Genomic DNA, 9757 nt, shown 5'->3' with positions numbered 1-9757 from the left:
GCCAAACAAAAAGCTTCAACTTTTTGTGTATGATCACTAAATAAGATGAACCATGCACATTATCCCTTACCATGTAGAAAAATCAAATCATTGACAGGCACATGTTGTTGGTCGGGGCACCAAAATCAAGGTCAAAATGGTTTGAGATGGTTCATCTTTGAATGCTCCCACAAATTTGTAGCAACTATTCTCACTCTAGAAGAATAACTTCAGTGAAGAGTTGAGTGTAAGGAGTTGAAGCAAGTTTTGCTTCTGTGTAAATGCCATAATCACAAGGCTCCCATAATATCCTCAATGTTGTCTGGATGTTGTTTTTGTCGTGCAATTTCTTTCTAAGGTTGCTCCTTTCTTTTGAAAGCTGCTCCTTCTCTGTCACTCTCATGCCTTAAATTTTGATTATCAAACTTTTGAATATCCACCTCTACCTTATCTAAAATCAACTTCAAATTGTGTTGCAACTCTAGCATAGGTGTTTGATCATTGATAGCTTTCATTTCAACATTGAAGTTTTCAAGATTGGTCAACACCCTCACTTGCGGACCTCTCATGTCAAGAAATTTATGTACTATTTCAACAACATTTTCTTGCTTCGAAGCTAGTAGTTCTTTAGGCACATTTTCTTGTAAAATATTAATTTTGTTGAACAATTGTAAACTCTTACAAAGTGTATTGTTGTTTTCATTTATGTATGTATATATAATAATGAATAATAATAATATTTTCATGTATGTCAAAATAATAATTAACATTACCATTGGATCATATAATAATGAAGTAATCGACCTAGTTAATCAACAAGTAGACCAATTTAACTGTTGTTTCCAATGTCATAGTACCTACCGCAACACTTTCCTAGATTCTATCCAATAGCTCCCATTATATCCTTATCAAAATCAATTTCAACATTCAAGTTTTCAAGATTGGTCAACACCCTCACTTGCAAACCTCTCATGCTAAGCAATTTATGTACCGTTTCAACGACATTTTCTTACAAAACATTAATTTTGTTGAACAATTTTAAACTCTTAGAAGGTGCATTGTTGTTTTCATGTATGCATTTATGTATATATGTATGCATATAATGTGTGTGTGTGTGTGTGTGTGTGTGTGTGTGTGTGTGTGTACATATAAAGATATCTGTAAATTGTGGATTATGGATTATAAACCAAAAAAGAAAAAAAAGACATGAAATTAATCATTCCCCATTTATTTTGATTGATTATGGAAACTTGCATGCAAAAAAGGTTGGAGATCAATGAAAATCTAGGATTTTGTTGTCGTGCCCTTGTGATCTCTATATATGCATGCATGTATATACATATATGTTTATACATATATATGTATGTATGTATGTATGTATATAAACAGAGAGATCTTGATACAACAAAAAAATAATAAAACTCACTCAACAGGTAGCATGCCATAGATGTAATGGCAACGCCTATTCGTAAGTAGATTCCTCTTTCTCTCTCTCATTTTTTATGTGTTTATTTCACTTGAACTATTATTTCTCGAGGGGCATTTTGTAATATTGGATTTATTTTATACAAGAGGCAATGATGATATTCCTAGATGTACCCATGTGATGAATTGCTCGTGAGCATGAAGATGGACCTCCCCTGAGAGTAGCAGGAGGCAACGAGGACATTCCAAGTACTTTAAAGATTGATCTCATGACATTCTAGGTAACTTACCCTGCTTATACACATATGGATGTTCAAGTAATCAAACTTACATTTAATAAAATGAATATGTGCTTTTAAACAAGCTTTTGTCACATTGATTATTGTCACAAGCTTTTAAACATAACTATATAAGGAGTTAGAGCGTATATAGGTTAACCTTACTTTAACTGTAAACTACAGCACAAAAGTTGCACCAAGGTATTAAAGTATTGTAATTATATAAAACCGCCTGATTCACCTAAGTTGTGTATGATGGCAAAGAGTTGTATTAGGCGAGTCATGCTCACCAATGGTTATAGGAATATAGCTATATCAAAACAATTAGAAACTAGAACTACATATTTGTTAAAGTGAGTAGTTCAAGGGTCTTGATCCTATGGATACAGGTATGTAGGTAGCCTGGTAGGCGGAGTATGCCTCTAGTGGCAAACGCCTTGAACATAGTTAGGTAGCACTTAACTATTTTAAGACATTATATGTAACAAGTAACAAGTAGTTTAACATGAAACCTTAACAAATTCACTGTTTCCTTTTAGATACATTCTGATCCACCATGAACCAACAAGAAGTTAACTTTGAATAACTTAAGAAATAGTACAACCAAAAAATGAGTGGCCCGTACACTTTTCAAACATAATTTCTCGCTACGTGATGCATTAAAGGTAAAAATGAAGCTTCAAGTGAAGCACATTGTTGATATTAATCAAACCTTCTAATTAATTTGAAAATGGTGAGCCCAATAATATAGTTTGGCCAATTTACAAATAGAGATCTATTTTGAAATATAGCAAAAAACAAATCTTTCAATTACCAAATTCTAATATATAACCCACCATACCAAATTATGAGTCAATGACAAACTAAAATATAAAACTTTTTACTTTTAGTAACATGTCTACAAAAGGAGAAAATAAATCTCATACCATGTACATACTAAATTTTACCAAATAATATCTCAAGGAGCTTGCAAGCTTGTGAAAACATTCTCTAACTATTATGCTTTTATAATTGTTGGCTTAACAATCATATTTATTGTTGTCTTTCTCGTGCTTTTTACCTATCACCTTCACCATCTCTACCCCAATTACTTCTTTCTCCCATTGTCTCAACCCTTCTAGGTTGTCTATCATCTAGACTTTTTACAAAGGTATGATGCTTACTAGTTCTACGATCAAAAAAAATATTTTCCATATCTTTGTTCTTATATTTTCCCTCTGCATCATATATAATATCATCGTGTTCGCGACCTCCGTAAATCTCATTCCTCTGATCAAAACCTTTTGTAGACTTCCTATTATATTTCTTTGAATTCATTCCAGATTGTCCATAGTTTTTATTTTCACTATTGTGGTCATGATCATATCTTCTCCTTTTCTCCCTTTTTTCGATACCCTCTCAAATGATTCATTGTTTAAATCTCTTTTCGTAGGAACTTCAGTCACAAATTCTATGCCTTTATCATTGTGATTTATTGGTCTAGTTGTTGATTAGTTGGGTTGATTACAAATTCCTCTAGAACTATCATAAGATTAGGTATGATAAAATGAACAATTAGCTGCTCTCAGCTAGAAGGATCAATCCAGTAACTTTAAATTTTGCAATCTTAATAGAAAAAATATATGGAATGTGACGTTGAAGAGAGTGCTTTCTTACCAAATCTATTTCTAAAATTCAACTTTGGTTATGAACATTATCAAGAAACTGCAACGCTCTCTATAACTGGTTTTCCTGTTATTTTTATCTTTTGGGAGAGATAAGATGATTCTTGTGCTCACAAGAATCATCCAGTCTCTCCCAAAAGATAAAAATAACACACAAGAATCATCTAGTCTCTCCCAAAAGATAAAAATAACAGGAAAACTAGTTATAGGGGTAAGAGCGTTACAATCTTTTGTAATGTTCATAACCAAAGTTGAATTTTAAAAATAGATTTGTTAGGAAAACACTCTTTTCAACATCACACATTCCATATTTTTTTCTATTATGTTGTCATCGCAATTTCGACGGCTAGTCATTGGTTCCACAACATTGCTGCCACAAATCCAACTCTATTGTGACAGAAAGGTTCAACGACTAGTTGTCGAACCCACAACATAGTTGTCACATAAACATCGTACGTGCGATGGAGTCTCCGTGGTATAGCCATTGCAATTGTGATGACATATTGACCCATTTGGCTTTAATTCACAACAACTTTATGTGCCACAATTGCGATGGAAGCCCAAAAGTCCGACACCTGTCCGACTGGAGCCAATTCCTGTATTTGTCGCTTGGGCAATGGGTGACTGTCGCAACTATGATGTTCTACCGTTGCAATTTGACCCCAAATGTAGTAGTGAAACCACCAAATGTAGGGATGTCCAAACCCATATACTGAGGATGGTTTTGAATACCATAGCTAACTTCAACGTCCAAATCAACACGATATTTTCAACAAACTTCCTTTTTATCAAAATAATACCATGCATCAATCAAAAAATGTCCTTAATTTGGCAAACCTCACCTATTTCGCTATAATCATGCTCTCTGCCCATAGTTACATATTTACTTCATGAGTGTCAAAATCACATCAACCAACTTGCGTAACACTGTTACTTACAAATAGTCATTGAACACAAATTATAAAGCGCCCATTTCAAGCTGGTGCATAATTATTAGAAGTAAGAACATGGCGATTTGCAAGGACTTAGATATCTTTGTGGATAGACTGCAAATCAATAGTCAGAATCTACAACTTCCATACACTTTGCCACTAATAAGACTTTTTCAGCTTCAAGTGAATCTATTTTCAATTCAGAAAATGTATCACATAGGGAATGAATCCAACTTAAGCATTGAAAAATACATTTAGCGTTGCCTGTCCTTGACGATTGAACATATTCAATGTGGAATATAAGCACCTGATGAAGACACCTTTAAATGCTTTCCTCCCATTTGAGATGTTTGGATTCATAGATACTAATCTACTCTAAACATTAAGGTCAGAAGAAAAATCGCATACTGAAAACAGCACCAAGTACCATAGCCTACTAGTGAAAATGATGCAATATATGTGCATAGGTTTCTTTTCTTAGCAGCCGTTACTCCAATAAATACCAATGTCATTTTGCTTCCCATAAGATTGTTCCGAATTCCAACTCATAATAGAAACAAGACGGGGAAAGCACAAATATGATATGTAAAATTACTATATATAGATTGAACACACTCATCACAAACCATCCACACAGTAAATCAAAGCTTAAAATACCTATAAACTGAATCAAATCTGCCATTTCCTTCGATCACAAGCAAGCTTTTCAGGTTCACTGCACAAGCACACATATCGGGGGCAAGAAGTTTTTATAAAGCATCAATATGGTTGTAGAAGATGCGAACATAACCAATAAATACATACTGGTTCTCAGCACAAAAGAAACAGCAAAAAAAGAAATAGTTCAGAAGCCAACAAATAAAAGATATTAAATTCAAATCACTGAATCCATCAGCTATTCGATAGTTTCTCTTGTACATAAGAATGGAATCCTGTTCTGCAATGCTAAAATCTCATTTTGAATATTGAGCCTCGATAAATGGTTCATTTAGTAGTCTCTAGTTAACAAAAAGATACTTAAGAGATTGCGAAACATTGAAAAAAATTATCAAACCAAACAAAAGAAAGCTTCACATAGACATTCAACTAGAAATATAATTTGTCATATATACTATAAGCAGCTCTAGAGGAAAATTGAACGGATGAGTAGATTTTTCAAAAGTAATGACTAAAGTTCAAAATATCAATTGTCTACATTTCATGACGATTTGGTGGTGATCCATTTTCATGCAAAAAAAGGCCAATAAAGGTATGCGTGCCATAAAATCTTATTTCTAAAAGCATTTTCTATGAACAATGCTTGGCCCAGATTCATCGTATTCTGCCTTTGTAATATGTTGGTTTTGAGGAAAGACAACTTTTGCCAAGATTGCACCACCCATCCATGCTGAATTCTTCAGCATGTTCTCTGGCATATACTCTGGAGGCTGCATGAACAAACCATGTAGGAGACAGAAAAAGTCAAGTACATTCATTGCATATGCATAATCAAGGATAATTTTTTGGAAACAAAATAGTAAATCCCACAAGTAAATAAATAAAAATGCATTGTACTAAAATTAGTTTACACTATTACAATATGTTATTTGGTGAATCACAATTAATTTATTCTTAGCGTGAGATTTCTAATAACCATGCATGCTCTCAATTGGCCTTGGATATAAGAAAGCCCTCGGCCTACATCAAAAATGCAACAAAAAAGAGCCATCCCTTGGAAATTTAAGAGCTTAATTAAGCATGTTACTGGTACACTTGTCGCACACCCTGGATGCTCGGCTGGTTTACTCCAGATATAGGTATGCAGTTTCAGCATGGAAATGGAATTTGAAACGTTAAAAATGCAACAAAAAAGAGCCATCCCTTGGAAATTTAAGAGCTTAATTAAACATGTTACTGGTACACCTGTCGCACACCCTGGATGCTCGGCTGGTTTACTCCAGATTTAGGTATGCAGTTTCAGCATGGAAATGGAATTTGAAGTCAGAATAACAAACCCACAGAAAACATGTGAGATTTTTACTTTCCTATTGTATTTTAATCAATAGATAGTGGAGGCAGAAATATTTTCATAATATGTTAGAACAATTAGATGTACCTTAATAGATACATTATCTGAATCTTCAGTATTTTCTAGCTGGCTTTCACAACACCTGGAAAGTATAAGAAACTTTGATCATTTAGGAGCATGAACTTTAATTGCACTGTTAAGTCTGACAAAATTTTGATTTACGTTTATTAAGCACCATTGAAATGGAGGCAAATGAAAAATCTTGACAAGGGACTAAGGAAGCTGTATCCTCATGCTAGTATAAGCAGCAAACTTTTAGCTGCAACGTGACAAAAGGCATTTTAATATGGATAACAGATCTAAGAAATGACCACCAATGAGACTCGTGAAAGTGGTGATACTATCATTGCCAATGAGCTGCTCAAACTTGCCGATCTGTCAATTTTAGGTGAAAAGAAGAAGTCAGAGAGGAAAACATGTTTATATGTCACTGTAATCTGTCGATAGTTATCTGAACTTGATTCCTGTTTATAGGCTAAATTATGTATGTAAACTAACAAATATAATTATTATATACTTTTTGCACAGACATGCCCAAAACGTATGCAGACCCCCAAAGAATTGCTGTACTGGCATACACCAATCCCCCTATCCAAACCCAAACCAGTAACTTAGCATTCAATCCACAGTCCCAATGTAATTTGAACAAGGATGAATAGAAACCTGAAACCTATGTTGTGATTGTTTAACTGTTATTAGCACTCTAACAATAATTGTGGTGCAAGAGCATCATTTTTTGCAAGCAATCTTGTGTCACTAGAAAAAAATATTTGCTTCTTTATGATGACATGGCATAATTATGTCTGCAACCACCTCGCGTTTTCCAGTAAGTTTATTTCTTCCTAGGCCATACAACTTCCATGCCATGTGGTGGTTGTTTTCGTTCATTTAAAATTGCGACCATTCACATACCCTTAGTTTTTCAGTTCTTTTGGCTTCTGATGGTAGTTTCAGATTTGTGCAAGTGTTAAGAACTTAAGACACTTTTCACTTGGAAAGGGTCAACATTTTCCTGGTCTGATTTCTGCTTCTGACAGATTCAACTACTCCAGGGGAACTAAGGAAGACAGATCTCGTGAGAGCCAAGATCTGAGGATAGCACCAAGTTGATAGGACAGAGTATCGGCATGTTCTGTGAAGAGGCAAGGACCGATGCTAAGGAAGTTGGACAGATGTCCATGGTCTTCGAAACAACTCCAACCTACAATGCTCCATCATAGTGTTGGCAAGGATAGAAAACTACAACAAAACAAGTGGTATGGATGGTACAGGAAAATTAGGCACAATCTGAACAGACGCAGAGTTCCACCATAGATTGACTCTCACAAGGTGAGTTGGCTCAGACAAGTACACCTCTCGACAAATGTCCAGAGAAAGAAACATACTTGACAATATGGGAAGGGACTCCATGGTTTTCTGGAAGCTAGTCCCTACATCCAGTCTAGGGTACTAAAGAAGTATTAGGTAGGTTTAAGTTGGAATACCAAATTTCTCAACCCGACCCTGAGGATATTAAACGTGGGATTGAAAAAGAATATCCTATAAATATTTTATGCTAACAAGATCATGATGTCAGACAAAATGTTCTATGCTGTATTATAAAGTAAAAAGTAGGAAATAACTAATCAATAAAAGTAGAGCTGTAGGAAAATAATGGGCAGAAGACAACAGGAAGCTAGAAAGACAGCTATGGCAACAATACAGTCATCTGTGAAAAATCTATAAATAAACTTTCACTCTCACTCTCTTCTTCACTCACTCTCTCATACTCTTGCTAACTATCATGCACTTAGCTCTCTATTCTTCCTGCAAAACCCTAGAGAATGTCCATCACTCTATTGCAACCTTCTAGCTATTGAAAATGGCAACAATAAATCTTGAAGACATTTCTCAGACACCTAGACCAATGTATAATAAGTTCACTCACAAAGATATGAAGGCCAACCTACCTTTGGGTTTCATCGTCCGTAACTCTGCACAACAATGATATTAATACTCATCGATGATGAATTCATTAATTAGTGCCTTGAAGAACTATATAAGCTAGATGACGCAAGATATTTATGGAGTACAATCATTTGACAAAATGCTGAAGATAGAAAGCATTGCATGAACAAATCATCAGATCTAAGCAGTTCAATGCCAGCGCTATGGTCCTATTGTATGATAGTAATTCCAGAAGCAGGGTAAACTAAGTGTCGGTTGGGCTCTTATCCAATCAATGATATTCTTGAATCAGAAGCAATACAACTAAGGACATTAGATGGCATAGTGTTACAATGCTATATAAATGGGGCAAGACTTGAGCACTATCGTATAAGTCCCATGTTGAGTTGGCCTAAGGACAAGCCAACATTTTGAAGAGGGCCGTGATGTTAGTAAGAAACTGTAGCAGTTCTGACCCCATCAGGGAAATACTAAAGTATCTTTCTACAGAGAGCTTGTACAGCATAAGATTTAAGAGACGCAATCTAGGATAGGGATAGGATAGATGGGTTATGGTCCATCCTCTAGATATATTTATAGTGAAATATGCAAATGATAAGAGCATGAAGATAGATCAGCAGATATGATAAGAATGTATGAGAACATAGTTTCATCCTGAAATTGTTGCAAAGGTTAGAAAATCAATAAGTAATGCAGATCACAGCCTATATTAGCAATGTTTGTAATCATTGAGGGCAGCTGGATGGTACCTATGCAGTCACATGAGGCATAGAGGAAAGTGGGGGTTGCTTATAGAGGCACGTTGAGGGTTATGATACATCAATAGGCACTATATATTGCTGCCAAGGTTCAGATAATTTCCAGAATTTACCTGTGATACATGTCGAGGTTTTGAATGCAAGCTACGAGAATCTTCAGGTTCTTAATTTGCAAATAAAGTTATATTTTTTGATACATGTGTTTATCATTGTAAATATTTCAGCTTCTTGAATTGAAATAGAGGAATCCTTGTTAATAGTTTGCAGCTATGCAAACTGTATGACAAAATGCCTTTCAATAATTTGGTACACTTTCCAAAGGATGTGATTGCCAAGTATTTGACAAAATGTTGTGTTGAATATTGAGTTAATTTGAATTATATTACATATTTGCTTAACAGTCTATCTCATTGAAAATAAAATTATTGGTGAAAAAACACATTATTTTGCACGTGAAATGTTTGACAAGATGTCATAAATCCAAAATTGAAATAACCTAGCGTTTGTCATAAATTAGAACCACATGCGTTCTTACAATGGTATTATAGCGGTTTTTTGACCCTGTTGTATAAGCTTCATACATTCAAAATAGAGGTATAATTGTGGATCATGGGTGAAACAAATCTGTTAAGAATCTCATGTCAGAGCTCATGCAGGCCTTTCAAAACAATGATAAGAATTTATCAGTACTTCTGCAGCATCCGGA

The 9757-nt window shown here is 34.7% G+C and overlaps 1 protein-coding gene across 2 annotated transcripts in view; it reads right to left on the bottom strand.

Moving 5' to 3' along the window:
* Positions 1 to 5323: 5323 nt before the first annotated feature.
* Positions 5324 to 9757, bottom strand: part of LOC149552088 (actin-related protein 7-like) — a 212476-nt gene continuing 208042 nt past the window's right edge. The window contains exons 7-8 of one of the 2 annotated variants that reach the window (XR_016352859.1): positions 6374 to 6428; positions 5641 to 5705 (exon numbers count right to left, since the gene is read on the bottom strand). The gene's annotated coding sequence lies outside the window, so the exon portion shown is untranslated. Of the gene's footprint in view, positions 5706 to 6373; positions 6429 to 9757 lie in introns of both variants that reach the window. The other variant, XM_089787559.1, reaches the window with a different exon arrangement.

This window comes from Cupressus sempervirens, chromosome 6, assembly GCF_028749045.1.
Source record: "Cupressus sempervirens isolate cs-2001-9-10 chromosome 6, ASM2874904v1, whole genome shotgun sequence".
Classification (NCBI taxonomy): Eukaryota; Viridiplantae; Streptophyta; class Pinopsida; order Cupressales; family Cupressaceae; genus Cupressus; species Cupressus sempervirens.
The sequence above is the reverse complement of the archived record's forward strand: the minus strand, read 5'-3'. Positions and strand labels throughout refer to the sequence as shown.